General features: G+C 40.7%; 1 protein-coding gene and 2 long non-coding RNA genes across 3 annotated transcripts in view; 2 read left to right on the top strand and 1 right to left on the bottom strand.

Moving 5' to 3' along the window:
• The window catches only part of LOC117501140, a 1,097,271-nt gene extending 1,091,747 nt beyond the window's left edge, over window positions 1–5,524 (bottom strand). The window contains exon 1 of the long non-coding RNA XR_004557940.1: window positions 5,491–5,524. This is a non-coding gene — a long non-coding RNA (uncharacterized LOC117501140). The remainder of the gene's footprint in view (window positions 1–5,490) is intronic.
• Window positions 1–26,129, top strand: part of alk (ALK receptor tyrosine kinase) — a 1,475,036-nt gene that overhangs the window by 687,984 nt on the left and 760,923 nt on the right.
• On the top strand, window positions 12,926–25,259 carry LOC117501144. The gene is made up of 3 exons (XR_004557943.1): window positions 12,926–12,936; window positions 23,539–23,549; window positions 25,173–25,259. It is a non-coding gene; the product is annotated as an uncharacterized LOC117501144 (long non-coding RNA).

The raw sequence follows: 26,129 nt of genomic DNA, 5'->3' as shown, positions 1-26,129 counted from the left end.
GAGTGTACTCTGCACTCTCACCCTGTGTCTGCTGGGATAGGCCTCCAGCTCCCTGTAACCCTTAACTGGAGGTAAGCGAGTACAGACAGCGAATGAATAAATATGCTGAACATCTTTACCAGGTTATAAAGTGAGGTAATAACACATCCTGTGCTTTCATTCTCATGCATTAGTCATCATAGTCAGTCATGTACAGGGTGTACTGTACTGTACTTGTGGCAAAAATAAATAATAATAAGATGATCCAAACTGAAGGTCTCTGATGCAGAATACAAAGGAAATAAATGTGCATAATCATGTTCAAGCCCTCTGACAGCCACAATACATTTGGCATGTTTGAATAATTTAGCTCTGTGAGCTGCTGTCTCCACACCTTTTACTAATGCTGCCAATTTAAAAGGCACAGAAACAGGGGCAAATACTTAAGCACTGTAATCTGTACATTACTGGAACTGTTTTTACAGATCCCAACTTGTCTTCTGCAAGACATTCAGCTTTCAAACTTGTACGTAGTGTGACTTTTATTTGTGGATTCTGGAAGCAGGTTTTGCATTATGCAGAAAGAAATGGATGAATGTGATGTCAAAGAGTGGTCATAAAGACAAGAATAAGACCATCCTATTGAAATGCAACGTTATTAAATGTCCTAACCCACAGTAATTCCTTAGGGCTCCATCACACTAGTGCATAATTGTCATAAAAATCGCATGAATTGGAAAAGCAAACAGAATTCGAGCTGTATTTGTACAGAACAGACATTTGTACAGCCGTGTATAAATTATGGAATAACCCTTTTGTGTCGTCTGATTTGCAGACATTAATGCTGGATTACTGTTGTAAATATACGTTTTACTGTTTACTCACTTCCATCCGTAAAACTCAATTTGCGACTGTAAAATCCAGCATTAACGTCTGCAAATCATCAGACACAAGGGGGTTATTATCATTCTTATCCAATTTAAATGTTTGCACAGATCCATGTTTTCAGTGAAAGAAGAGTTCACCACTGAAGGCTTCATCTTAATCCACATAATAATATAGTTTGATACAACTGCTACGTAGACAAAGGGTGTGGCAACATTGTGGTCATGCCAAGAATCCACATCAGTATTATCGTATGGTATCTTAAATTAATCCATTTAGGTATAGTCGTTGCTCCCCCTCTGTTCCATTTCTCTCACTCTCAACTGACAGCACCATTATTGACATCTGCATAGTGACGCACACGGTCAGGGCATGGAGTAATACATCAAATGTGAAACGGTCCAACATTTTGCCACCGTCAAAGCGATATTTTATGGTCTGAAATCTCACACGATTAACCAATCAGACTTGCAGAAATGATGCAATTGGATTAGAATGCCATACGAATACCCAGAATGTGGATCAAAGCCAGGTCGAATGATTGGTGCAATTCGGAGTGCAGCAGCCCTCAAATCCAGATTGACTACCCAGAGTGCAGGTTGAATGCAGACATAAACCTTCCCCAATGGAAAAAAAAAAAAACAGAATAAAATAGAAAAGACAAAGAATAACAACAACACAGCATAAAACCTCACAATGCCAGCAGAATGAAGCAGGAATAGGCAGAATGCACATTTCAATGCCGTACATGCCACCCAAGGTCTTTGTAGAAAGCATGGAAAGGGGGCATGGCAGGGTGAGCACTGTGGTCTGCTCTTTTGAATACTTGCCATGTCATACTGCTGGGTGTCGAATGGTATCCAACCCATGGCCCGATTACATGTAGAAAAGGGTCCCCTGACCATTGCATCAGTGGAGTGCATGAGTGGTTGGATTATTACAGACATCTGATCACTGTCGTGCACACCCACAGCCGTTATTACTGGCAGGGATGAAAGTAAGATTAGATTCCAGCAGGAACTGTGCTACCCAAAAAAGGTTTTGTGCTTGCACACTTCACGCACTCCCATCATGTTAAAGACTGCTCTTAATCCACCTGTTGGATTGAGCAGAGATGCTCACCAGGGAAGATTATTATCAGCTTTAAGATGCAGGCAGGATTACTTTGGCCAACACCTTCCAGCTGAACTCCAATCATGAGCCAGGTGGACGTGTCAACATGTTGCACGCTGCAGAGGGTTTTTTCAAGAAGCGGTGAAGAAGGGCAACACCAAGGAGCTGCACTTGGCAAATTCTGCAAATCAACGTCAACTCCTTTGGCCCAGAAGGACAGACGCCACTCATCATTGACAGGAACCTGGACCTGTTAAAACTGCTGGTGAAATTTGGCACAGATATCTGACCTGACCAACAGGGAAATTGATATCAAATCAAATCAAATCAATTTTATTTATATAGCGCAAAATCACAACAAACAGTTGCCTCAAGGCGCTTTATATTGTAAGGCAAGGCCATACAATAATTACGTAAAAACCCCAACGGTCAAAACGACCCCCTGTGAGCAAGCACTTGGCGACAGTGGGAAGGGAAAAAACTCCCTTTAACAGGAAGAAACCTCCAGCAGAACCAGGCTCAGGAGGGGGTAGTCTTCTGCTGGGACTGGTTGGGCTGAGGGAGAGAACCAGGAAAAGACATGCTGTGGAGGGGAGCAGAGATCAGTCACTAATGATTAAATGCAGAGTGGTGCATACAGAGCAGAAAGAGAAAGAAACACTCAGTGCATCATGGGAACCCCCCAGAAGTCTAAGTCTATAGCAGCATAACTAAAGGATGGTTCAGGGTCACCTGATCCAGCCCTAACTATAAGCTTAGCAAAAGGAAAGTTTAAGCCTAATCTTAAAAGTAGAGAGGTTGTCTGTCTCCCTGATCTGAATTGGGAGCTGGTTCCACAGGAGAGGAGCCTGAAAGCTGAAGGCTCTGCCTCCCATTCTACTCTTACAAACCCTAGGAACTACAAGTAAGCCTGCAGTCTGAGAGCGAAGCGCTGTATTGGGGTGATATGGTACTATGAGGTCCCTAAGATAAGATGGGACCTGATTATTCAAAACCTTATAAGTAAGAAGAAGAATTTTAAATTCTATTCTAGAATTAACAGGAAGCCAATGAAGAGAAATAAATGCATGAATTAGTTTTTCAGCATCACTCTGAGACAAGACCTTTCTAATTTTAGAGATATTGCACAAATGCAAAAAAGCAGTCCTACATATTTGTTTAATATGCGCATTGAATGACATATCCTGATCAAAAATGACTCCAAGATTTCTCACAGTATTACTAGAGGTCAGGGTAATGCCATCCAGAGTAAGGATCTGGTTAGACACCATGTTTCTAAGATTTGTGGGGCCAAGTACAATAACTTCAGTTTTATCTGTTTTAAAAGCAGGAAATTAGAGGTCATCCATGTCTTTATGTCTGTAAGACAATCCTGCTGTTTAGCTAATTGGTGTGTGTCCTCTGGCTTCATGGATAGATAAAGCTGGGTATCATCTGCATAACAATGAAAATTTAAGCAATGCTCTCTAATAATACTGCCTAAGGGAAACATGTATAAAGTTGAATAAAATTGGTCCTAGCACAGAACCTTGTGGAACTCCATAATTAACCTTAGTCTCTGAAGAAGATTCCCCATTTACATGAACAAATTGTAATCTATTAGATAAATATGATTCAAACCACCGCAGCGCAGTGCCTTTAATACCTATGGCATGCTCTAATCTCTGTAATAAATTTTTTTGGTCAACAGTATCAAAACCAGCACTGAGGTCTAACAGAACAAGCACAGAGATGAGTCCACTGTCTGAGGCCATAAGAAGATCATTTGTAACCTTCACTAATGCTGTTTCTGTACTATGATGAATTCTAAAACCTGACTGAAACTCTTCAAATAGACCATTCCTCTGCAGATGATCAGTTAGCTGTTTTACAACTACCCTTTCAAGAATTTTTGAGAGAAAAGGAAGGTTGGAGATTGGCCTATAATTAGCTAAGATAGCTGGGTCAAGTGATGGCTTTTTAAGTAATGGTTTAATTACTGCCAGCTTAAAGGCCTGTAGTACATAGCCAACTAATAAAGATAGATTGATCATATTTAAGATCAAAGCATTAATTAATGGTAGGGCTTGCTTGAGAAGCCTGGTAGGAATGGGGTCTAATAGACATGTTGATGGTTTGGAGGAAGTAACTAATGAAAAGAACTCAGACAGAACAATCGGAGAGAAAGAGTCTAACCAAATACCGGCATCACTGAAAGCAGCCAAAGATAACGATATGTCTTTGGGATGGTTATGAGTAATTTTTTCTCTAATAGTTAAAATTTATTAGCAAAGAAAGTCATGAAGTCATTACTAGTTAAAGTTAAAGGAATACTCGGCTCAATAGAGCTCTGACTCTTTGTCAGCCTGGCTACAGTGCTGAAAAGAAACCTGGGGTTGTTCTTATTTTCTTCAATTAGTGATGAGTAGAAAGATGTCCTAGCTTTACGGAGGGCTTTTTTATAGAGCAACAGACTCTTTTTCCAGGCTAAGTGAAGATCTTCTAAATTAGTGAGATGCCATTTCCTCTCCAACTTACGGGTTATCTGCTTTAAGCTGCGAGTTTGTGAGTTATACCATGGAGTCAGGCACTTCTGATTTAAGGCTCTCTTTTTCAGAGGAGCTACAGCATCCAAAGTTGTCTTCACTGAGGATGTAAAACTATTGACGAGATACTCTATCTCACTCACAGAGTTTAGGTAGCTACTCTGCACTGTGTTGGTATATGGCATTAGAGAACATAAAGAAGGAATCATATCCTTAAACCTAGTTACAGCACTTTCTGAAAGACTTCTAGTGTAATGAAACTTATTCCCCACTGCTGGGTAGTCCATCAGAGTAAATGTAATGTTATTAAGAAATGATCAGACAGAAGGGAGTTTTCAGGGAATACTGTTAAGTCTTCAATTTCCATACCATAAGTCAGAACAAGATCTAAAGTATGATTAAAGTGGTGGGTGGACTCATTTACATTTTGAGCAAAGCCAATTGAGTCTAATAATAGATTAAATGCAGTGTTGAGGCTGTCATTCTCAGCATCTGTGTGGATGTTAAAATCGCCCACTATAATTATCTTATCTGAGCTAAGCACTAAGTCAGACAAAAGTTCTGAAAATTCACAGAGAAACTCACAGTAACGACCAGGAGGACGATAGATAACAACAAATAAAACTGGATTTTGGGACTTCCAATTTGGATGGACAAGACTAAGAGTCAAGCTTTCAAATGAATTAAAGCTCTGTCTGGGTTTTGGATTAATTAATAAGCTGGAATGGAAGATTGCTGCTAATCCTCCGCCTCGGCCCATGCTACGAGCGTTCTGACAGTTAGTGTGACTCGGGGGTGTTGACTCATTTAAACTAACATATTCATCCTGCTCTAACCAGGTTTCTGTAAGGCAGAATAAATCAATATGTTGATCAATTATTATATCATTTACTAACAGGGACTTAGAAGAGAGAGACCTAATGTTTAATAGACCACATTTAACTGTTTTAGTCTGGGAAGGGTGGAGAACAGTCATTCATAGTTACACAGTTGTGGCAGATTTAAGGAAAATAAAAAAATAAACAACTTTCCAAGCACCACCAACCACTGCAAAGCAACCAACCACAGTTCTGTTTGCGCTCTTGAATCCAAAATGCAGTGCTGCTTTTACACAGCAATTCTCTTCAAAACTTTAAATAAAATAAATAAAACAAAACAGCCACGCCAGCCAGTTTTGTCGGTACTGAAGTTTTCCCCTTAAGTGTGTGTTAATACCGATTGTCTGCTCCACTCCAGCGGGAGCCAATCCGTGTGTGTGTGTGTGTGTGTGTGTGTGTGTGTGCGCATTTGGAGTGCAGATGTCCCCCTTTTCACCCTCCACAGTCTCCTCTTCCTCAACCTGTCATCTTTTTGTTATTTTGTTGTCTTCTAAATTTGTTTTATGTCACAGTCAAACATGGCACTTGATGCTCAGCGTTACAATGATAGCCGGTCAGCTGGCTCTGAGATGCACTGACTCGCTGCACAACTCACCTGACGGGTTGTTTTAGATACATGGTCATGCTCTCTCTTTTGTTGCATAATGTATGTGTATTATGAACATCATCTTAGCTGTAACATTACGTGCAGTTGTGTGTGCCCTTCCGCACTGCGAGTCAAAGGCTGTCCACGGTGCGCCACTTATGCCCATAATGTGCATGATATTACAGATCCGTTGCTAATCCACTTCATGTGTCAGAGGATTTACCTGTATTATCATGTTATCATGGCTGTTAGACACTGTGCATCAGCGTGTTACAGAGACGTGATGACTCGCTGTGACACATGGTGTATTCGGTGTGATTGTGAAATGTTCACGTATTGTGCATATAATGATTGTGTGCCACAGACTTTGCACATTACAATATTTCCCAAGCAGGATGCATGGCAGGGAGAGTGTCTAGCTCATCAGGACACAATCGGGATGTGCCGACTTGATTGGACTGCTCTGAATGCTGATAGGTTGCTATTTCAGATTCCACTTCTTATGCCAGTTTGAATGCCATTCGAGGAAGTAGTCCCTACAGCAGTACGAGCACCATACTAATATTCACCAGTTCGAATGCAGCACAACAGTATTGTGCCTGTTCTATGCAATCATTGTGGCCATGCAGATTTGGCATATTTTCCTAAGTGCCGCATGAATGCTGTCTGAGAAATTTGAATGCAGTTCAACTGCAGGTTCAATTGCAGGACTAATGTTTGAATGTCCATTCGTGCTCTAGTGTGACGGGCATTACGGTCAAGACATTTGGAGAGGATTTGACCTGTTCAAATGATTTGTATAGCCCCTCGAATGCAGTTTGAGCGGTTTGACTTGTGTGCAAATTGCCATAGGAAAGTTGTACTGCATTCACTTTTTTTACACCAATGAAGTCTTGCTTCTAGTATATTTTGCCATATTTATTGGTTTACTCATATTTTTGTATTTTCCATAGTTTAGTCTTGTTTCAGTTTCTTGGTGGATACTTTTATTCAGTTCCCTTCACAGTCACAATTCATGACTGTTTCCAAAACCTTGTTGAATCTATGCCACAAAGAACCAAGAAGTTCAGAACAAAAGGGAGATCCAACTTGGTACTAGCAAGGTAAAGTGGCTGATGAGTGCACACTGAAGTTTGTCTTTGATCATGACTTTTCTTCCACACTTTGTGTCTTCTGTGACTGTTTTTATGGAAGCGATTTTACAGGATAGTTTGGGCTTTTGTGTGTGTTGGCACGTAACCCCCCCCCCCCCACACACACACACACACACACACACAACCACAACTCAACAACAGCTGTCGCCCAACAGCATGTCCTGGGAAACAAACATCATGTTGAGCATTTTGTTTTCTTTTTTGGACTGAGCGTGTGTGATTAATAATGACTGAAGTGGTCTGCAGTGGCTGTGAGCAGCACTCTCTGTACTCTCCCCGGCAAACTTTGTGACATCAGATGTCACAGATGTAACAAAATACACCTGAAATCCAGTCTGAGCTTTCAGACTAAACCAAATTTGCAAAAAATGCAAATCTAAATTGCATTTCAAACCAGCTATGAAAGAGGCTTGGAAGGCATTTGGAAAAAAAAAAGGATTTTGTGCAATTTTTAACTGCTCAGACTTGCAACATGGAATCGCATTCAAATCAGATATGTGGATAAATAAGGTTTTTACAGGCAGTGTGAACATAAAAATAGAGCTCATATTCATTTTAATGTGCATGTGTAAATTGTATTGCCATAAAATACCAACTAGTGGAACTTCACCTCCAATCACTAGAGGTGATCAGTTTAGTTTTTATTGCAATTTTATTTATACAGCCTCATTAGTCCAACTAATGAGATGAACTGTGTGCAAATTTAGTCAGACCGACATTATGGAAGAAAAGCAACACTATGCAACAAATCCTCAAATAATCCTGGTAGAAAGATAGCAAACGGCACTGATTCTGATTGTGTTAGCTGTTGTTCTGCGTTCCAAAGGTGACCTTCCTAAGAATATTCTGATGATGCACTCTGCACTTACTGGAGCGGTACTGCTTGACAAGTGTCATCATGTAAAACAAGCACAGTCCTGACTGCCTGCTTACAGAAGGAATCAGTTAGCCATCGTGTGTTTCCTGGCAATTACCGCCACATGACTTACAGAATGTACACGTCTCCCTGCGATGATTTATCTGTATGTGTGGGTGGTTAGTCACTTCAGCGCTGTGGATGAACCCTGTAATGAGAACAGCATGAGACAAGAACACCTTTGGCTGCACAATTAGCATAAATAGGATGGATGCTTTGATTTACGTGAAGAAAAATCGCGGTCATCACAATGCGTGGAACATGCTGCCATATTGTCTTATCACAAAGAACAGTTATCTGTTTGATCCATACCCGCTATGACAAGCAACAGCAGTTCAGCACAGGGAATACGTATATACACTCACTGGCCACTTCATTAGGAACACTTGTTCAATTACTTGTTAACGCAAATTGTTAATCAGCCAGTCACGTGTCAGCAACTCAGTGCATTTAAGCATCTAGATGTGGTGAAGACGACTGGTTAAAGTTGGACTCATCTCTGTGCTTGTTCTGTTAGACCTCAGTGCTGCTTTTGATACTGTTGACCATAAAATTTTATTACAGAGATTAGAGCATGCCATAGGTATTAAAGGCACTGCGCTGCAGTGGTTTGAATCATATTTATCTAATAGATTATAATTTGTTCATGTAAATGGGGAATCTTCTTCACAGACTAAGGTTAATTATGGAGTTCCACGACGTTCTGTGCTAGGACCAATTTTATTCACTTTATATATGCTTCCCTTAGGCAGTATTATTAGACAGCATTGCTTAAATTTTTATTATTGCGCAGATGATACCAAGCTTTATCTATCCATGAAGCCAGAGGAGACACACCAATTAGCTAAACTGCAGGATTGTCTTACAGACATAAAGACATGGATGACCTCTAAAATTAGAAAGGTCTTGTCTCAGAGTGATGCTGAAAAACTAATTCATGCATTTATTTCCTCTAGGCTGGACTATTGTAATTCATTATTATCAGGTTGTCCTAAAAGTTCCCTGAAAAGCCTTCAGTTAATTCAAAATGCTGCAGCTAGAGTACTGACAGGGACTAGAAGGAGAGAGCATATCTCACCCATATTGGCCTCTCTTCATTGGCTTCCTGTGAATTCCAGAATAGAATTTAAAATTCTTCTTCTTACTTATAAGGTTTTGAATAATCAGGTCCCATCTTATCTTAGGGACCTCGTAGTACCATATCACCCCAATAGAGTGCTTCACTCTCAGACTGCAGGCTTACTTGTAGTTCCTAGGGTTTTTAAGAGTAGAATGGGAGGCAGAGCCTTCAGCTTTCAGGCTCCTCTCCTGTGGAACCAGCTCCCAATTCAGATCAGGGAGACAGACACCCTCTCTACTTTTAAGATTAGGCTTAAAACTTTCCTTTTTGCTAAAGCTTATAGTTAGGGCTGAATCAGGTGACCCTGAACCATCCCTTAGTTATGCTGCTATAGACTTAGACTGCTGGGGGGTTCCCATGATGCACTGAGTGTTTCTTTCTCTTTTTGCTCTGTATGCACCACTCAGCATTTAATCATTAGTGATTGATCTCTGCTCCCCTCCACAGCATGTCTTTTTCCTGGTTCTCTCCCTCAGCCCCAACCAGTCCCAGCAGAAGACTGCCCCTCCCTGAGCCTGGTTTCAGGAAGGGGCAGGGAGTTTTTCCTTCCCACTGTCGCCAAGTGCTTGCTCACAGGGGGTCGTTTTGACCGTTGGGGTTTTTCTGTAATTACTGTATGGCTTTTGCCTTACAATATAAAGCGCCTTGGGGCAACTGTTGTTGTGATTTGGCGCTATATAAATAAAATTGATTTGATTTGATTTGATTTAAAGTTCAAACAGATCATCAAAATGGGGAAGAAAGGGGATATCGTGAGTTTGAATGTGGTATGATTGTTGGTACCAGATGGGCTGGTCGGAGTATTTCATTCTGATTGTTGGTGACTTCAACATTCATGTAAACAAGTCTTTTGACCCCCTCTGCAAATCACTCAAGGACATTATAGCTGTATTCTGATTCCACCATTACATTCAGAGCGAAACTCACAAGTGGAAATACCCTGGATTTGGTCCTCGTTCATGGCATCAACATCTCAAATACTGACATTATGTATTTTGCATCATTGTTTTGAGATCACTCACTTATTAGTTCACAGTCTCTTTGTCTTTCTTTATCATCACGGCAACACATGAACTCTTTAACTGCAAATAAACCTGGTGCTAGACTGCCAGGTGCTTCTGATTGACTGTGAGGCACCTTAGGAGAGGAAAATGTGGAACCATCCAAGCTGTCTACAGTAAGGATGGAACTCTGTTGACCTTATCTGAGGAGGTAATCAGGCTCTGGAAAGAACATTTTGAGGAACCCCTCCATCAGACTGGAGCGCCCTCTCTAGAAGAGGAAGAACTGGTAGGTGATGGGGGATCAACGTCAATTTCCCTGGTGAAAGTCACTGAGGAAGTCAAACATCTCCGCAGTGGCAAAGCCCTGGGGGTTGATGAGATACATCCAGAAATTCTGAAGGATCTGGGTGTGGAGGGACTGTCTTGGATGAGACATCTCTTCAACATTGCTTGGAGGTCTGGGACAGTGCCTAAGGAGTGACAAACTGTGGTGGTGGTCCCCATATTTAAAAAGGGGGACCAGAGAGTGTGTGCAAATTACAGGGGCATCACACTACACAGCCTCCCTGGTAAAGTCTACTCCTGGAAAGGAGGGTTCAGCTGATAGTCAAACCTCAGTTTGAAGAGGAACAATGCTGGTTGAAATTGAAATTGGATTTAGCATTGTATAAATAAAATAGATTTAAATTTAATGCAGAAACTGCTGATCTACTGGGATTTTCATGTGCAACCATCTCTAGGGGTTTACAGAAAATTGTTAACCCCAAAACGTGAATCAGTTACCACAAACCATGACTTGAAAAACATGAAAACTGAAAAAAAATATCTCCCTAAAGGTAAAATGTGAATTTCTTCATATTTTGGTGTATGTGCTTAGCTGAGGAGCCAATGATGTGATGCGAGTATCTGTGGGATTATGACTGAAGCCTCTCACTTTCATTGCACCACAGGGCTACGTGCCACCCCTTGACTATTAGTGGGTGAACAATGCAACGCTTGGTGAATTCTGTTTCATGATGATAGGAAGAGTCGACACCAAAGGATCAAAAAGTGACATCACTAAGAATGCTTGGCCACCACAAGCCAGTTATATCCCTGTGGTATGTTTTCTGAAGCCTCTTGCTTAAAACTCAAAAAGTCAGAAGGATTGACGGTCTGTATTCATGCTGAAAATCAAGATCAAGCGACCGTTTGCCTTTTCTGAGGTTTCTGTCCTCCCTGAGTTTGCCTTAGGACACATGTGTTACCGTTTGGACAGGTGTACTGCCCCACCTAAACTTCTCACCTGCCACTGTTCCAGGGGTGGATTATACCCAGCTGGCCAGGGGCATAACACAAGAAACGACCTCACCGGGTGTAGTGACCCTGTCTCCACTATATATATATATATATTTGGTACAGTAACCTTTGTTTGCAATTACAGAGGTCAGACATTTCCTGTAGTTCTTGACCAAGTTTTCACACACTGCAGCAGGGATTTTGGTCCACTCCTCCATACAGATCTTCTCTAGATCTTTCAGATTTGGAGTTTCAGCTCCCTCATGTCTCATCTGACCACATGACCTTCTCCCATGCCTCCTCTGGATCATCCAGATGGTCACTGGTGACCTTCAAACGGGCCTGGACATGTGCTGGCTTGAGCAGGGGGACCTTGCTGCCCTGCAGGATTTTAAACCATGACAGCATCATGTGTTACTAATGTAATCTTTGTGACTGTGGTCCCAGCTCTCTTCAGGTCATTGACCAGGTCCTCCTGTGTAGTTCTGAGCTTTCTCAGAATCATCCTTACTCCACAAAGTGAGATCTTGCATGGAATCCCAGACCGAGGGAGATTGACAGTCATCTCGTGTTTCTTCCACTTTCTAATAAATAATCGTAACAGTTGTTGTCTTCTACCAAGCTGCTTGCCTGTTGTCCTGTAGTCCATCCCAGCCTTGTGCAGGTCTACAGTTTTATCCCTGGTGTCCTTAGACAGATCTTTGGTCTTGGCTATGGTGGACAGGTTGGAGTGTGATTGATTGAGTGTGTGAACAGGTGTCTTTTATACAGGTAACAAGTTCAAACAGGTGCAATTAATACAGGTAAAGAGTGCAGAATAAGAGGGCTTCTTAAAGAAAAATTAACAGGTCTGTGAGAGACAGAATTCTTGCTGGTTGGTAGGTGTTCAAATACTTGTTTGCAGCAGTAACATACAAATAAATTATTAAAAAAATCATACATTGTGATTTCCAGATTTTTTTTAGATTATGTCTCTCACAGTGAACATGCACCTAAGAGGAAAATTTCAGACCCCTCCAAGTGGGAGAACTTGCAAGACTGCAGGGTGTTCAAATACTTATTTTCCTCACTATATATATTGTTCAGAATTTCTACCCATCATCTTATTGATTCAATGTCACAAGTAATTAATGCAGCTCTGGAAAAAGGGGTCCAAGCCATTATTGGTATGGTGTACATAATAAAGTGGCCAGTGAGTGTATCATCCACCCACTCAGTCAAGTCATGCAGTTTAATCTTTATGCAAAATTTGGCATCAGTAATCAGGTTGATTTGAAAATGAATCACTTTTGTCAAGTGTAATCGAGATACATCTGAGAAATTCTGCTGCTTGAACGGGAATCAGAATAATGTGGAAAAAGGGAAAACAATCACCGAACATGATTTAAAGGTGCCAACTGTGAAGGGAACAGATCGTCTCAATTCTGAATCTTTCTTCTGTGTCCCCCGCCAAAAACAACAGTGTGAATATATTTACACGTTGTTTACATTCTCTCATGTTGAATATGACAGCAAGAGTTTGGCGAGAGAGAGAGAGAGAGGGAGAGAGAGGGAGAGAGAGAGAGGGAGAGAGAGATTTTCATGATTTCGTCACATCTGCGAGGCATTAATTTTGTTGGTTTCGAACCAAGATTTTGCTGGTTTACTAGTGTGCTTGGGGTCATTGTCTTGTTGAAACACCCATTTCAAGGGCATGTCCTCTTCAGCATAAGGCAACATGACCTCTTCAAGTATTTTGACATATCCAAACTGATCCATGATACCTGGTATGCGATATATAGGCCCAACACCATAGTAGGAGAAACATGCCCATATCATGATGCTTGCACCACCATGCTTCACTGTCTTCACTGTGAACTGTGGCTTGAATTCAGAGTTTGGGGGTCATCTCACAAACTGTCTGCGGCCCTTGGACCCAAAAAGAACAATTATACTCCCATCAGTCCACAAAATATTCCTCAATTTCTCTTTAGGCCAGTTGATGTGTTCCTTGCCAAATTGTAACCTCTTCTGCACATGTCTTTTATTTAACAGAGGGACTTTGCGGGGGATTCTTGCAAATAAATTAGCTTCACAGAGGCGTCTTCTAACTGTCACAGCACTTACTGTCTTTGATCATCCCGGAGCTGATCAGTGGGTGAGCCTTTGCCATTCTGGGTATTCTTCTATCCATTTTGATGGTTGTTTTCTGTTTTCTTTCACACGTCTCTGTTTTTTTGTCCATTTTAAAGCATTGGAGATCATTATAGATGAGCCTATAATAATAATATAGAGCCTATAATTTTTTGCACCTGCGTATAGGTTTTCCTCTCTCCAATCAACTTTTTAATCAAACTACGCTGTTCTTCTGAACAATGTCTTGAATGTCTCATTTTCCTCAGGCTTTCAAAGAGAAAAGCATGTTCAACAGGTGCTGGCTTCATCCTTAAATAGGGGACACCTGATTCACTCCTGTTCCACAAAATTGACGAACTCACTGACTGAATGCCACACTACTATTATTGTGAACACCCCCTTTTCTACTTTTTTTTTTTATTAATAGCCCAGTTTCATAGCCTTAAGAGTGTGCATATCATGAATGCTTGGTCTTGTTGGATTTGTGAGAATCTACTGAATGTATTGGTACCTTGTTTCCCATATAACAATTAGAACTATACTCAAAATCTGGATTAATCTTTTTCGTCACATAGCACTACTATTATTCTGAACACTACTGTACATGTGGTTTCTTAGTTTATTTTTAATAAATTTGCAAAACTCTCAATTTTTTTACATTGTCATTATGGGGTATTGTGTGTAGAATTTTGAGGAAAAAAAATTTCAACCCATTTGGAATGAGGCTGTTACAGAAAAAAATAATGTGGGTAACGTGACGCACTGTGAATACATTCCTGATGCACCTTATCTGGCTTCCTTCTTTTATCTTCTACTTGCATGGCTACTAATCCAAACCATTTGACCACACACATATGTATCCCCTAACTTTTCAAAAGAAACCTGGCTGTAAACATGATATGTATTAAAACAATCCTGATATTTGGTTTATTTCAATTCAATTTCAATTATTTCATTTATATAGTGCCAAATCACAAAAAGTTGCCTCAAGGAGTGGCTTCAGGACAACTCTGTGAATGTACTTGAGTGGCCCAGCCAGAACTCAGCGCTGAATCCGATTGAACATCTCAGGAGATTTGAAAATGGCTGTGCATGACGCTAACCGTCCAACCTGATGGAGCTTGAGAAGTGCTGCAAATGGGTCAACCTGCACAAAGATAGGTGCACCAAGCTTGTGGCATCATATTCAAGAAGACATGAGGCTGTAATTGCTGCCAAAGGTGCATCAACAAAGTATTGAATAAAGGGTGTGAATACTTACATATATGTGATTCCTTAGTTTTTTTTTTTTTTTTAATTTGAATAAATTTGCCAAATTTTTCATGTTGTCATTATGGGGTGTTGTGATTAGAATTTGGAGGGGAAAAATGAATTTACTCCATTTTGAAATAAGGCGGCATCATACCAAAATGTGAAAAGCATGAAGCGCTGTGACTACTTGACAGATGCATTGTAAGGTTTCATAAGATGTACAAAGCAGGTGTCTGCTAATGCATTAAGTTAACAATAAAACATTAAAATTGGACCTCCCATGACAAGGACACCGATGAGGTCAAGCTAAAATATTGGTAATGTCAATTTCCTCCTAAAAATTAAACAACTTGCAGCAGCATTCTGAACCAGTTGGGGACCTCTAATATTTGTTTGTTGCAAGGCAGAACACAAAACATTACAATAATCAATTCAAGATTCAAAGAAAACAAACAAAAAAAAATCATTAGTCTCTTCATCAGATATGGTATTCTCTTTCCAACACTGTTCAGTGCCTTCCATGGACTGGGGGTCGAGTAATGTTGTGGATGCTAGCAAATTTGAGACTTTTGTTGGTGAGAAGAGGTTGACTGACGGACTTTGTAAGTGATCTCATTTTTGTGGAATCACTGAATGTCTTGGTTGGTTGTACCACATGGACCTCTGGCTGTCGTGGACCTCTCCAAGGGTTTTTGATTGCCCATCATCATGACCAAGGGCCTGTCCACACAGAGACCAGCTTATTTGTATCCGAAAGCATTTTGCACAACCCAATCTCACACCGTTTTGTGAAAGTAAATGAATCTATTGCTTCTTGATACCATCATGAAAAGCACCACATTTTTGTGAAGAGAGCAAAAATTGATTTTGTGATAGTATTACAAAATGTGGGGTGATGCTGTGGGGTCCCTGGAGTTATGGTTAGGGAAGGGGTAAGTTTAGAAATAGTAAAATTTTAAAAAAAGTGTCACAAAAACCTGACTCATTTTGTGACTGGAGCACAAAAAAAGCATGAGACTGGGCTGGTTTTGTTTTGCATTGCATGCGTACTTTGTCGAATCAGAACTGACATTTCCGGAGCCATAAAATGCTACTTTTTGAAAAAGTGTCCAAAACATTCAGGCTCTCGGTGAGTTCCCGGACTCAGCCATCAGCAGTGTATCTGGCAAAGGTGTCGAACATTTTCATCTATTTACTTATCTTGATTTGTCAGATCTCTGGGAGCTCAGCTTCACTCAGTCTATTCAATAACTAGTTAAACTTCATAAGTACTTGAAGATGAACGAATATGCTGTGGCTGAAGTGCCTTCATCTCTTAAAATTAACACTCCACTTGATAACTCAATGCTAATGAGGCAGATTAGCTGAGGCTACTTGTTTGTTTGTTTGTTTATTTGTGTTTTCCATCAATAGCTAAACCTTGAGGGCCTTTTGAGCCCAGATTTCACCACATGGTAGAAATCAACGAGTCCCTTAAGAGCATTTTTCATGAGCCCCTCTGCCTTTGACACCGTGTCTCCTGGGGGTTCCATACATCCTTTACATCTTTAATGAGAATTATATCCTCATTCATCGCATTGTCAATAAAGCCACAAATACTTATCTTTAACACTGCTTTGTTAATCAAATACCTTGCACTATAATGCACCATAAAAGAAAGTATTTGCACTTGCACCGCACATCACCATTTACCTCATGCTATAATGTAAAATGCTATGAATGTACAGTACATTTTCCCAAAGTGTTATCTCAGTCCTCTTAAACATATCTGAGCACCTCCTCCTGGATTTGGGGGAACAAGAAAGTTAAATCTTCTTCATGAACTTACAGTATAGTTGAGTAAACCAAGTTGTGTTAAAATACCTACTCGATAGATGTGCTACAATGGGGAAATGCTGAAATCCAAACAAAATCCATGGTTTCACTTGAAACACTATTAATGTTTTCTTAAATGTGGCCTGCTTCCATAGACGTGTCCATATAAATCATAGAGGGATATGCTTTGCAAACTTAATACCCATTACTACATTGGATGATGTTGAAATTGAGGATGGCCCAATGGTTGCTCCAGCAATATCAAAGATTTTGTGTCTGCTACCTACAACCCTTCTGCAAATCATTCATGGAAATTGTGGATACAATAGGATTTCAGCAATGCATTCAGGACCCGACGCACATTAGTAGAAATACCCTGGATTTGGTTCTCGCACGTGGTATTGCTGTCACAAATATTGACGTCATGCCTCTTACATCAGTGGTCTCTGATCACTCACTTATTAAGTTTACAGTTTTGCTGTCATATTTAGTGGAACAACAACCTTATATATCACTACGGCGATACATCAACTCCTCAACTAAGACTGAGCTCGAAGCTAGACTGCCTGATGTCTTAGATTCACATTTGGCAAATACCCAATCAGGAGACAGTCTTGTGGATAAAACTCACTGATTTAAACTCACTGCTCAAAACTGCACTTGACATGATTGTGCCACCTGTGTTAAAACCGTGCTCCCCCAAAACACAGTCGCCTTGGCAATGGGAAAATGGCATAGTTCAAAATTAGAAGTATTCCACCTTGTGTGGCATGATACTATCTTAGACTATAAGCATGCATTACTGGCTACAAAGTGGACCTATTACTCTGATTTGATCAGCAAAAACATGCATAACTCAAAGATCTTGTTCGACAGGGTGGCAACACTTATTCATGGACAACCACCTGTAGTTTGCTCTCCTTTTACAGCACAAGATTTCCTGGATTACTTTGAGAAGAAAATAGAATACATTAGGTTAAACATATCCCAGTATGCCTTAACCCAGCCACTACACCCTGCTACTGAGGTGCGTGCCATTACTGAGGTGTTACCTAGATTTACAGAATCATCAACAAAAAGCACAACCTGTTTATTTGATCCTATACCAACAAAACTGTTTAAGGACCTGTGGCCCAATCTCGGGCCGACTGTGCTGGAATCTAATCTTGACCCTAGTGTATTGAAAAACTATCGGCTGATATCAAATCTATCATTTTGCTCTAAAATTCTGGAAAAAGTGGTGTCACGGCAGCTTGCAGACTGTCTTACTGAGAATAATCTCTTTGAACCATTGCAGTCTGTTTTTAGAAAATATCATTCCACAGAGACGGCTCTCACTAAAGTGGTGAATGATCTTCTGCTTACAATGGATTCGGACACCACTATGGTTCTGGTGCTGTTAGATCTCATTGCTGCATTTGATACCGTGGATCATCATATTCTACTTAATAGGCTGGAAAATCATTTTTGGATTACTGGGAGTGCCCTTACATGGTTGACATCATACTTGACCAGTTGCTCTCACTGTGTTTTGTACAGTAACACTACCTCTAACCTTAGTGACATGAAATTTGGGGTTCCACAGGGGTTTGTCTTAGGCCCCCTGCTTTTCTCCCTTTATATAGCTCCGTATGCATCACTCTGCATTTAATCATTAGTGATCGATCGCTGCCCCCCTTCACGGCATGTCTTTTTCCTGGTTTTTTCCCTCAGCTCCAACCAGTCTCAGCAGAAGACTGCCCCTCCCTGAGCCTGGTTCTGCTGGAGGTTTCTTCCTGTTAAAAGGGAGTTTTTCCTTCCCACTGTTGCCAAGTGCTTGATCATAGGGGGTCGTTTTGACCGTTGGGGTTTTTCATAATTATTGTATGGCCTTGCCTTACAATATGGAGCGCCTTGGGGCAACTGTTTGTTGTGATTTGGCGCTATATAAGAAAAAAGTTGATTGATTGATTGATTGATATAGCACCCCTTGGGCACATATTGTGCCATTTTGGGGTTACTTTTCACTGCTATGCTGATGATACTCAGTTCTACATGCCGATAACTGCTGGTAATCTCATTCACATAAAATCATTAGAAGATTGTGTTGCATCAGTGAGAAGTTGGATGTCTAGAAACTTCCTACTTTTAAACTCTGATAAGACTGAAATGATGGTTCTTGGTCCAGTGAGACATCGGCATCAATTTGACCAGCTAACGCTTAGCCTAGGCTTGTGTGTCATACATCACACTGACAAAGTGAGGAACCTTGGGGTAATTTTTGATCCTACATTGTCCTTTGACCTCCACATTACAAATATTATGAGGACTGCTTTCTTTCACCTGCGAAATATAGCGAAGATTCATCCCATCCCATCTATGGCTGATGCTGAGACCCTGATCCATGTGTTTATCTCTTCTAGATTGGACTGCAATGTTCTATTTTCTGGTTTACCGCAGTCCAGCATTAGGGCTCTCCAACTGGTTCAAAATGCTGCAGCCAGACTTTTGACAAGAAGCAGAAAGTTCAACCACATTACACCCATTTTGATGTCTCTTCACTGGCTTTGTGTACGTGAGATCAGATTTTAAGGTTCTGCTACTATTCTATAAAATTGACTGGCACCTCCCTACCTAGCTGACCTAATTAAACCTTATGTACTGGCTCAGGCTTTGCGTTCTCAGGGTGCAGGACTACTTTGTGTCCTTAGGGTAAATAAGAAGTCTCTTATCGTGCCCCTGTTCTGCGGAATGATCTCCCTGAGTCAATAAAACAGTCAAATTCTGTGGAGACTTTCAAGTCCAAACTTAAGGCGCACTTATTTTCCTTTTCATATAGCTAGCATACTGGCATAGTATAGTTCTATGCTTTTTACTCTTTTAAATTAAGGGACTGCATTTATATAGCGCTTTTCCATCTGCATCAGAAAGCTCTTTACAATTATGCCTCACATTCACCCCGATGTGGCAGCACATTGGTGGCTTAGTGGTTAGCATTGTTGCCTCACAGCGAGAAGGGCATGGGTTCAATTCCCGTGGCCTTTCTGTGTGGAGTTTGCATGTTATCCCCGTGTTTGCGTGGGTTTCCTCCGGGTGCTCCGGTTTCCTCCCACATCCAAAGACATGCGGGTTAGGTGGATTGGAATCTTTGAAATTGTCCTTATGTGTGTGTGTGTGTGGGTGTGTCTGTGTTTGTTTGTCTGTTTGTGGCCCTGCGACAGACTGGCGTCCTGTCCTGGGTGTACCCCGCCTCGCGCCCTATGACTGCTGGGATAGGCTCCAGCCCCCTGTGATCCTTAATTGGACTAAGTGGTAGAAGATGGATGGATGGATGGATGGATTCACCCCGATGTCAGGGTGCTGCCATATAAGGCGCTCACTACACACCGGGAGCAATAGGGGATTAAAGACCTTGCCCAAGGGCCCTTAGTGATTTTCCAGTCAGGCGGGGATTTGAACCGAGGATCTTCTGGTCTCTGATTCTGTTTTTTCTCTCTGTTTAAGGTGCGGCTCCATCCAGAGATGGGTGTGGTATTTGTGCTGGAGACCCTCCTGTCCTGTGCACCAACAGCATTTCCTGTATTTTCGTTTGGTGAATTGTTTTGTAATTTATGTCTGTATCATGGCCCAAGCAGAGGGTCACCTATTTGAGTCTGGTCTGCTTGAGGTTTCTTCCTCAGAGGGAGTTTTTCCCTTACCACTGCTGCTCTGGGGGTTGGTAAGATTAGAACCTACTTGTGTGAAGCAACTCTGTTTTCTGATTTGGCGCTATATAAATGAAAATAAATTAAAATTGAATTGCTTTGCATCCATGGATTGATGAGTTAGTTCCTCACTTCAACAGTAGATGACACTTCCTGGCAATGTATCTCAAGATAATAATTGCCTCTAAATGATGGAGATGCTGTCATGTTTTTTTTTCTTTGCCTCTCTTCTGTTTAATGAGGTACAGTTAAAAGACAAATGAAGCAGAAGATAGCAATTACAAGTGCAGCATACCTTTCATTGACAGAGAAAATGTCATTACTTCAACATTCATTGTAATCTAATTCAGATACAGTCTGTAGACTATCCAATTAGTGTGGTTGTTCTATGTTGTTGACATCACAACGAAAGCTGCAAATGCTTATAATAATGTTTAATTGATTCATTAATCAATCTGCAGAAACACATTGTCTAACATTAGCATTACCATGCTAATATTTTGTGTTTAGTATTACACTGTTATGATGGTACATGATACCATTACATCATTACATCAACATTTTGTATATTGATGTTTCTAATCTTCTAGCACTCTTGTGATTACAGATATGGGACTTATTTTATAAATGCCCAGTATCAAGTAGGCTTTGAAATGTGCAAGTGAATCAACCGTAAGACACAAACTCAACAAGTACTTGTGAACCTAAATTTGATTTGATTTTGAATTTTATGTATTTGTTTATTGGACAATAAAACATGGCAAGCATTACTTACCTTTAGCTTTGTTGTTCTGTATTGATGATCCTGCCATCCTTAAAAGCCTGCACCTTCTAGCTGTATGAGAGATGTGTGAATTGTGGAAATGTCCATGGACACTGGTACCAGTCCACACACACCATGTCTATTTTGCCCCATACCAGACCGGTACTGGACCACACACACACATGTATCTATTTTATTGTTGGAGCTGGCTTTATTATTTCATCAGTGACTCTTGAAATTCATCATTTTCATTTGAAGGTGGATTGGCCAGTTTAGTAATTTTGATACCATTTTACAAAGTAAACTAAAATTAAAACATAGTGCAGACTGCTATTTGTGAAACAAGTGAAAATGCCAATGAAAATGCATGGGCAGTGAAACATAGCAGCCAGTGTGTGTGTGTGTGTGTGTGTGTGTGTGTGTGTGTGTGTGTGTGTGTGTGTGCGCGCGCGCGTCCACGCACAGGGAAGTGCATTCAAAGACTTGCTGTTCACTGACCTCTTTTATCTCCTCTGCAAATACAATACACATCCATAATCCCATCAAAGACATGACATACTCTTCAGTAAAACACACTTTCCAGATGTTAACAGATACGGTTTAACTTTGTTATAACATTTTGTTAGAACCACAGACATTAGCACATAGACTGCACACAGTGCTGTACCGTGTCATATAGCTGCATTCAGTGATGTTGTTCAGCAACAATCAGGTTTGATTTCCTCATTTTTGGGATCTGAAAGGCAACCAGAGCCAAAAATTGGCAATTGGAAGCTGCCTTATTGCACATTTGGGTACAAATGACAAAATGTTACATCACTTGATCTGCGCAGTCAACAGTACTCCATGCAGACTTGACTTGAGTAAGCCTGACTTAAATTAACTTGTTATAATGTTGTAATTTCTGAAACCTGGTTGACCAAATGTATTACTGATGAAGATGTGGATATAGTTGGATTTACCGTATTGATAGGACTAAGAAAGGTGACATGTTGCTACTTATAATTAAATCAAAATTTGATGCCGCGATAGTTCTGTCTGAATCAATCTGTAAACAGTTGGAATTTCTGGCAATGAATGTGGAAATTGCTAGAGGTCTTTGTGTCACTGTCTTTGGGTGCTACAGGTCTTTATCTGCCTCAAAGGAAGCATTTGAGTTTCTGAAGCATCTGTTCTCTTGACTGAATTATTGTGAATTTGTTTGAGTTGGTGATTTTAATTGGGATTGGCTAAAAGCAGTGTATGCAGATTTATTTTTTTTCTGTGACTCTATTCATCTTAACCAGTTGGTAAAGTTACCCACTCGGCCAAACCTCCAACTCCTTGAGAAGTCCACTTTGATTGATTTGATTTTGACAAATGTCCTCATAAATTCTCATCTCTTTGTGTCTTCTGCAATGATTTAAGTGACCACTGTGCTGTTATCAGAAACATTAAGGTGCCCAAATCAAAACCTCGTCTCCTTAATAAGAGGACTCTTAAACATTTTAATGAACAAGCATATTGCCACGATTTGTCCAATTTTGATTGGAAAAAAAATGGACTTATCCCTGATGTAGGGATAGCTTGGAAATTATTTAGGGATAGTTTTATGCAAATAGTAAATAAACATGCCCATTCAGGATAAAGGGGCAAGAAAATCCCTGGTTCTCCCCAGAGCTCAAGATACTATTCATAAATGTAACGTAAGTAAAAAGGTTTCTACCACTGAATGGCTTGTTTTTAGAAAACTAAAACAAAAGCTCTTCTTTTATAAAGAAACCCAAATCAGAACAGTATTTGTCTGTCACCTCAAATAACTTGAAATGTTGGATATTTATTGAGTCTCTTTCTGTGAGTAATAGCTCTCAGGTTCTACCTTCCTATGTCTTAAAGGATTCTGTTCCTGTCTATAACAGGATGGAGATGTTGAATTGTTTTAACAAACATTTTATATCTTCTGGCTCTTTGTTTGACTCTGTGGGATCGGTTCATGTGCAGTCTTGTACAGGCATCAGAATGAACGTTGGTCAACCTTTCAACTTTGTGCCTTTCTCTGTTCAGGAAATTCATAAAGGCCTTAAAGCTCTAGATCATAGAAAATCATCTGGACCTGATTTCATTGATCCTTACTTTTGAAGCTGGCAGCTGATTTTGTAGCAGAGCCTCTTGCATATCTTTTTAACCTCACTGTTATGTGTCGGACGCAGCCCGGAGAACCGACCAGCGTTTGAAGGACCCAGTATGAAATAAGCAGAGCACAGTACAAAGGATAACAGAGTTTAATAAACATAACAGTGAAGTGATACGAAAACAACAAAAGAGTGCGCGGTCTGGCGTGGTGGATTGCGGTGCGCTCCCAGCAGCGCTAACGGTCCGGAGCCAGAAAACCGTTCGGACCCAAGGATCCCGCTGACACCCCCAGGTGGCCGCGACAAACCGAGTCTGTGAAAGAAGAAATCATTATGTGAGTCCACACTCAACACACAGAGAGACCACTCAAAGGTGTACAAACAGCAAACACTTCCTGGCTTAATTGCAAATCAGCTTCCCACCCTGCAGGCATAGAACACCCTGTTCACAAAACTCCACTGCAGTGGAAGCTGATTTAAACGACTAACATACAGCTCAATATAATAAGGTGTGAGGGACACCACATTTACTGACTGTATAAATGTTAGTCACAAAACCAAACGTACCTCAGGAAGTGTGCTGACGAGCGTGAGACCTCACCCCCTCCTCTTTCACAGACCATGCATCAAACCTGGACGTTCTCTGCATCCACTGATGGGACATGGCTCTAGAGACGACGATCTCACCCGTCTGGTCACAAGGTCGAGTCTCTGGCAAATACACACTGTGTACTCCAGACTTAAATGCCACCATGTTCCAATCCGTGTAGATGCACCACAGCTGTGAGTCCTGACGAGCCGCAGGTGATCAGGGTGAGGTCCTGATAACTCAGCCACACAGCCACTCAGTCCTAAATGCGCACCACCTGGAAGGAAAACCAAAAGACAGACAAAAGCCAGCCAGGCACGCCAGCCACAACACTCACAGTGGAAAAGAATGAAATTCCCTTAGTATAGAAATCAGCTCTTGTATTCCCTTTATTAAAAGGCAGTGACCCAGTGATTTTAACAAATTGTAGACCAATATCTAATCTATCAGTACTGGCCAAAATTCTTGAAGGAGTTTTTCATCATCAGAATATCAATCAGGTTTCAGGGGGAAAAAAATGCAATGAAAGTGGTAAATTACATTATTGTTGCATGAGACAAGAAACAACATTGTGCATCACTTTTTATTGATTTGTCAAAAGTGTTTGACACCGTTGACCATGATATTTTAAAACTTAGACTCCTTCAGTTGCTTGGTTCTCAAATTACCTCAGTGACAGCACTCAATGTATTAAATATGATGGTCTGTGTTCTGAATTTGTTACTGTCCATAAGGGGGTGCCACAGGGTTCTGTTCTGGGTCCCCTTTTATTTATTATTCATATGATCTTTTTGGTCTGTGCCAAATCAACATGCAGATCCACCTTGGATTTGCTGTGGCGACCCCGAGTGCAAACAAGGGAGCAGCCGAAGGGACTTACTATGATCTTTTTGGGCTCTAATGTGGCAGATGCAAATCTGCATTTTTATGTTGATGACAGTTATTTATTTCTGTGGTTCCATGCTTGTCCAGACCATCAAATCTCTGCAGAAAGCCATTGCTGCTGTTCAGGACTCATTATTTCAACAGAAACTAGTTCTCAGTGCAGATATGACTAAGCTTATGTTGTTTTCCAATTCAAAGAAGTGGTCACAAATAATTCCCTCAGTGACCCTTCTGGGAGGAAATTAAATAGAATTGGTTCACACGTATAAATACTCTTGTGTCTTAATTGATGACTCCCTCACTTTCGAGCTGCATGTGGAGAAACTTGTGAAGAAGGTGAGGCTTAAATTAGGTTTTTATTTTTGAAACAAACTGTGTTTTTCTTTTAATGTAAAAAAGCTGCGGCTTGTTTATCTGTGTTGGACTATGGAGCACTTTTATATATGAATGCTTTTGCTCAATGTCTTTGAACAGTAGGCATTGCTTACCGTGCCTCTCCGAGAGTCATTACAAACTGCAAAGTGTTGACACCCCACTGTGAGTTATACTCTCGGGAGGGATGGCCTGCTCTGGCCACCAGAAGGATCAGTCATTGGTGTACTTTTATATATAAAGCAATACTTTAACTGTTGGGTAAGACGGCTTTTGTCTGGCTTGGAATATATTTGAAATATTGCAAGACGAGTGGAAATTAATTCAAAAAATCCACTCCACAACTTAGTTAATTGACTGAACGATTTACTAATGAGGTTTTACTGATTCTGCATGAGAGCCATTTTTTCCTTTTATTTTTATAACATCTGTAGCACAGCTAGGTCAGCGAGACAGAAGTTGGGCAACCAACTCCAGCCTGCGTTTGATTCCCAGTCACAGTACCTGTTTGGGTCCTTGGCCAAGACTCTTCATCTGTATTGTCCCAGTCTGCTTGGCTGTAAATGGGTACCGACCTTAGCTGGAGAACTAACCTACAATGGATTGGCATCCAGGGAGAGTCACATATTCTCAATCACTTCATGCAATGGTATCTAGAGATGAACATCATCACCAATGGACCTCTGGGCCTACAGAAAAAAATTTATTGGTAATTTACAGTACATCTGACTGGTTAGTACTGAGGGCCCTTATTAGGTCTCATATTTAAGCCTCTGTCCAGCCTTTGACTTAGATACTCCCAGTCAAATCTGACCCAAACTGGAAGGCTTGTTTTCACGTCAGTTATTTTGTTTAAAACAATGATGCAATCCTCTCTGGGAAATATCACCTTATTGTGGTGGAGAGGTTCATCTCAACTCAACTCAACTCAACTTTATTTATAAAGCACTTTAAAATCAGCTGCAGCTGAAACAAAGTGCTGTACACGAAGAGACATATAAAAGGTAACAAACCACAAAGAACAAATAAAAACAGTTAAAACAGCCAAAACAGATCGAGAATCTCATTCTGGGCTAAAAGCCAGTACATAAAAGTGGGTTTTAAGAT

The sequence above is a fragment of the Thalassophryne amazonica genome, chromosome 19 (assembly GCF_902500255.1).
Source record: "Thalassophryne amazonica chromosome 19, fThaAma1.1, whole genome shotgun sequence".
NCBI lineage: Eukaryota > Metazoa > Chordata > Actinopteri > Batrachoidiformes > Batrachoididae > Thalassophryne > Thalassophryne amazonica.
Note: the sequence above shows the minus strand (reverse complement) of the source record. Positions and strands in the feature narration are given on the sequence as shown.